This window comes from Lathyrus oleraceus, chromosome 2, assembly GCF_024323335.1.
Source record: "Lathyrus oleraceus cultivar Zhongwan6 chromosome 2, CAAS_Psat_ZW6_1.0, whole genome shotgun sequence".
Classification (NCBI taxonomy): Eukaryota; Viridiplantae; Streptophyta; class Magnoliopsida; order Fabales; family Fabaceae; genus Lathyrus; species Lathyrus oleraceus.
Window position 1 is genome coordinate 462474601 of NC_066580.1, and position 5869 is coordinate 462480469.

The 5869-nt window shown below is 37.9% G+C and overlaps 1 non-coding gene across 1 annotated transcript; it reads left to right on the forward strand.

The window, feature by feature from the left end:
* Positions 1–5489: 5489 nt before the first annotated feature.
* LOC127125017 (small nucleolar RNA R71) lies at positions 5490–5596 on the forward strand. The gene has a single exon (XR_007804483.1). It is a non-coding gene; the product is annotated as a small nucleolar RNA R71 (small nucleolar RNA).
* Positions 5597–5869: the final 273 nt, after the last annotated feature.

Here is a 5869-nt window from a genome sequence, read left to right on the forward strand (position 1 = left end):
TGGGCTCTTAATTGCTCGATCACTTATATTATTTTTGTCTAAAAAAAAAAAGTGTTTGTGAATTGTTTAGAAAAATTGTTTTGAAAAGAGAATTTAACTTTGTAATGATTCTTGTATGAATGTATACAAAGTGATTATCTCGTTTAGTTTTGAAAATTGTTTAGAAAAATATAACTCGGTAATGATTCTAGTATGAATGTATACCAAGTGGTGATTTTCTAAAGGCATTTTGAAAGGTGTGAGGTGCAAAAAAATGTTTTAAGTTGTGAGCCAGCAATTAAGAGTTATACCGACCCAAGGTCTTTACGGGCATTTCCTATCCTTATGAGGGTAAAACTGTCCTTATTATTGAGAAATAAGTAGTTTTATCCTTTGGATGTAAAAGGGTCATCGTAGGGTCATCGATAGGTCATTGAAGGCAACAGTTACGAGGATATCTTAGCATTCGAAGGGACTATCATCTTTTAACCGTAGGCAACATCGGAGGGTCATCGAGGGACAAAGTTGTATATTCGAAGGCAACATCCGAGGGACTATAATTTATTTTATGATGATTTAACCGAAGGGTCTTTGCTAAGGGTATCCCCACGTTCGCGGGACATGACCGTAATATCGTAATCGTAAGGCAACAAAGAGAGGTCCAAGATCACTTATTCAAAGGCAAAGTTTTACAATTAATTATATAATTAGGATGAAACTCCACATTAAAATTATTAAAAATAATATATTAAAAAATTAATACATTAGAAATTAATACATTAAAAATTAATTTAGGGTGAAACTCCACAAGGGTATCCCACAAATAAAGTGGAATACCTAGCCAATAACCTTTTCCTGGGATATGTGAACCTTTACGAAACTCAAAAAAAGAAACATGTCAGAACACCAAATCAGGGTGCAATCGAAGATTACACCGGAGAAATATCACAACAATAAATAGGATAGGATGAATAATGCATGGCTATGATAAAACATAAAAAAAAACAGAATGGAAAAGTCAGCTACTGTCTCGTTCGCCTCTGCCTCGCCTAGCGAAGGCCACGGATTTTGAATTTGAAAACAGCCCCATGTTAGGAACTTTGAATTTTATGGCATTTTATCACAAGAATAACATGGTCAAACATTCAGGGTATTCAGGCATATTTAAATTCCCATACGAAAGCAAATTATATATCAACATTTAATCATGATGCATTATATATGTAGATATGGCCAATTGAAAGTATAAACAATAGAGATACGCAAAACCTGTTTGCCAATTCAAGGTTGAAGGGATTGACCACTTGTAGTATCGGAATAAGTTAGGCAGCGGGAATTGGACGGCGATGGCTTCGGTGCAGATGGGTTGCCTTCAGGGTTTCTTTACTCTGAATTCTCCGGGTAGGCAGGGTTCCTATGCCAAAGTTTCTATCCGTCCTTCTCTGTTCTCTCTCTTTCTTTTTCCTCAAGGTTTTGTTCCAAGGAAACCTCAGAGTGTTTTGCTTCTGTTCCTTCTTTCTCCAGTGAATCTCCCAGTGTAAACTCCAAGTCTAACTCCAAGTCTAACTCCCCCTACTGAAACTTCAGTATTTATAGACTAATTTCGTGGGTAATGAGCTTGGAATGAGGGAGACCCAAGTCCAAAATAATTTGTTATATTTTATTTATTTATTTATTTTAATTATTTAATTAATTAATTAATTAATTAATTAATTAATTAAAAAAAAATTCTCTTTTTTTTTCTTTTTTTTTTCGTTTTTTTTTTCGTTTTTTTTATTTTTATTTTTATTTTTTTTTTAGGAAAAATGATGGGTAATTTTTGGGGTATGACAACTTGCATGTCCACCATAAGGAGCGGAGTGACAGTGTTGGATTATATTTTCTACCTCTTCTTCAGGTATACACCGACGGAAAATACCATCGGGGCCTCTTTTGAAAAGTAAAGGGTCATCCCAGTAATAGTGTTTTATGTCATAGAAGAATCGTTTCTTTTGCTGGTAGGATAAAGTAGGTGGAACTATTCCGGCAGCTAAATAATTGACGAGATCAGCGTACCATGGTGTAACAAATATAGCTAAGGTGGTTTCTACCTGTTTATCAACTTTATTTTCTTCCAAAGTAGCTATAAGTTTATCGTACGAGAAATCATCGTTGATCGATGTTCTTTCCGGTTCCAGGTTTTCGAGTCTAGAGAGGTGATCTGCTACTACGTTTTCAGTTCCTTTCTTGTCTTTGATTTCCAAATCGAACTCTTGTAGCAGCAGGATCCACCTTAGGAGTCTAGGTTTAGCATCCTTTTTTGTTAAGAGGTACTTGATAGCAGCGTGGTCAGTGTAAATGATTATTTTGGCTCCGACCAAGTAAGAACGAAATTTATCTAGCGCAAATACTACTGCTAAAAGTTCTTTCTCGGTTGTGGCGTAATTCATTTGTGCTTCATCTAGAGTTCTACTTGCGTAATATACGTGAAGCTTTTTATCCTTTCGTTGTCCTAAAACAGCACCCACAGCGTAATCACTGGCATCACACATTATTTCGAATGGTTCATTCCGATCTGGTGTCTGCATTATGGGCGCGGAGATCAATGCTTGTTTAAGCGTTTGAAATGCTTCTAAACATTTATTGTCGAATATGAATTCAGCATCTTTCATTAATAGTCCGGTCAAAGGTTTAGTTATTTTAGAGAAGTCTTTAATGAATCGTCGATAAAAACCGGCGTGTCCTAAGAAGCTTCGTACTTCTCTCACAATTTTCGGAGGTTGAAGGTTTTCGATTACCTCTATTTTGGCTTTGTCTACTTCAATTCCTCTATTTGAGATTATGTGTCCTAAAACAATTCCTTCTTGTACCATAAAGTGACATTTTTCCCAATTAAGTACTAGGTTTACTTTTACACATCGTTCTAGAACTCTTTCTAGGTTTTCAAGGCATTCTTCAAAGCTTTGTCCGCATACGGAGAAATCGTCCATAAATACCTCCATGATGTTTTCGAGAAAATCGGCGAATATTGCCATCATGCACCTTTGGAAGGTTGCAGGAGCATTGCACAAGCCAAACGGCATTCGTCGATAAGCGAAGGTACCAAAAGGACATGTGAACGTTGTCTTTTCTTGGTCATCAGGATGAATTGGTATTTGAAAGAAGCCTGAGTAACCGTCTAGATAGCAGAAATGAGAATGTTTTGCTAATCGTTCTAACATCTGGTCAATGAATGGTAAAGGGAAATGATCTTTTTTCGGGTTGCTTTGTTTAGTTTCCTATAGTCAATGCACATTCTCCATCCCGATTCGATTCTTTTAGTTATAGGTTCTCCTTTTTCATTTTCAATAACTGTTATACCTCCTTTCTTCGGTACTACGTGTACAGGACTAACCCATTTGCTATCAGATATAGGATATATGATACCTGCCTCTAATAACTTGGTTATTTCCTTCTTCACTACCTCACTCAGGATCGGGTTTAGTCTCCTCTGGTGTTCCCTAGAAGTTTTACAGTCTTCTTCTAGCATGATGCAGTGCATACAAATAGAAGGACTTATTCCTTTAAGGTCGATGATGTTGTATCCTAGTGCGGTTGGATATTTTCTTAAGATATGCAGGAGTTTTTCTGTTTCGAGTTTTCCTAGGTCTGCATTAACTATCACTGGTCGTTCAAGTTCTAAGTCTAGGAATTCATATCTCAGATTTTTAGGAAGTGTTTTCAGGTCTAGGGTTGGTTTCTTAAGGCATTGCGTAGGATCCGGTGTTATTGCTAAACATTGGTTAAGTTTGTCTTCTACAAGATAGTCAGATGATTTGTCATTTTCTAACTCTGTTTCTTTTATGCATTCATCGATGATATCCATGAAGTAACATGTGTCTTCTATTGCAGGTGCTTTCAAAAATTGGGAAAGAATGAACTCAATTTTCTCTTCTCCTACTTCAAAAGTGAGTCGTCCTCGTTTTACGTCTATGATCGCACCGGCAGTTGCTAAGAACGGTCTTCCCAGTATAATGGGTGTAACTTCATCTTCTCTAATGTCCATAATTATAAAATCGGTTGGAATGTAGAATTGACCTATGCGCACGGGAACGTTTTCAAGAATTCCTACAGGATATCTAACGGAACGATCTGCTAGTTGCACAGACATTTTAGTTGGTCTTAATTCTCCCATTTCAAGTTTCTTGCATATGGATAAAGGCATAACACTAATACCGGCTCCTAAATCGCATAAGGCTTTATCTATGACAAATTTTCCTATGTGACAGGGTATAGAGAAACTACCTGGATCTTTAAGTTTAGGAGGCATATTCTGGATTATAGCGCTACATTCAGCAGTGAGTGTAACGGTTTCGCTATCTTCAAGTTTCCTTTTATTAGAAAGAATTTCTTTTAAGAACTTAGCATATGAGGGCATCTGCGTAATAGCTTCTGTAAAAGGAATTGTGACGTTTAATTGTTTCAGTAGGTCAACAAATTTTTTAAATTGGCCCGCATCTTTGGTTTTAATAAGCCTTTGAGGGTAAGGGATAGGTGGTTTATAAGGCGGTGGAGGTACATAAGGTTCTTTCTTTTCTACGGTTTCCTTATTACTCTCTTCCTTTTCCTTAGGTTTATTTTCTTCCTCAGTTGACTTTTTAGAGTTTTGGTTCTCAGTTCTTGGATCAGACGGTCCTTCCACTTCCGTTCCACTTCTTAGTATGATTGCATGAGCGTGGCTTCTCGGGTTAGGTTGGGGCTGTCCAGGAAATGTACCAGTTGGGGCAGCAGTAGGCGCTTGTTGTTGAGCTACTTGTGATATTTGCGTTTCCAGCATCTTGTTATGGGTAGCCAGGGCATCTACTTTACTTGCTAGTTGTTTATTTTGTTCGCCAGTGTGTACATTCTGGTTTAAGAAATCTTTATTGGTTTACTGTTGAGAAGCTATGAAGTTCTCCATCATGATTTCCAAGTTGGATTTCCTGGGAATGTTATTGTTAGGTGTAGATGGGATCGGCTTTTGATATCCAGGAGGTATAGCTGGGGCTTGATTTGGAGCTTGTCCTGGTGCGTATAAAGCATTATTACTCTTATATGAAAAATTAGGATGATTCTTCCAATTTGAGTTATAGGTGTGCGAGTAGGGATTTCCTTGAGCATAATTCACTTGCTCTGCTTGGATTCCTGTTAGGAGTTGACAATCTGCAGGAGTGTGACCTTGGATTCCACAGACTTCGCAATTCTGAGTTATGGCAACCACGGTGGCTGGAGGTGATACATTTAAACTTTCAATTTTCTGGGCCAAAGCTTCCACTTTTGCATTAACATGATCAAGGTTACTTATCTCGTACATGCCACTTTTCGCCTGAGGTTTTTCTACCATTGTTCTTTCGCTTCCCCACTTATAGTGGTTTTGGGCCATGCTCTCGATAAGTTGATAAGCATCAGCGTAAGGTTTGTTCATAAGTGCACCACCTGCGGCGGCGTCTATTGTTAACCTCGTGTTGTACAAGAGACCATTATAGAAGGTATGAATCACTAACCAGTCCTCTAAACCATGGTGTGGACAAAGTCTCATCATGTCTTTGTATCTTTCCCATGCTTCGAAAAGAGACTCGTTATCTTTCTGTTTAAATCCATTTATCTGGACTCTTAACATAGTTGTTTTGCTCGGCGGAAAATATCGGGCAAGGAAGACTTTCTTCAACTCGTTCCATGTGGTGACTGAGTTGGAAGGAAGAGACTGAAGCCATCTTCTAGCGCTATCTCTTAACGAGAAAGGAAAAAGACGAAGTCGAATTGCCTCTGAAGTGACACCATTAGCTTTAACAGTATCAGCGTATTGGACAAATACGGATAAATGAAGGTTTGGATCCTCGGTAGGATTTCCAGAGAATTGGTTTTGTTGCACCGCCTGCAACAGTGAAGGTTT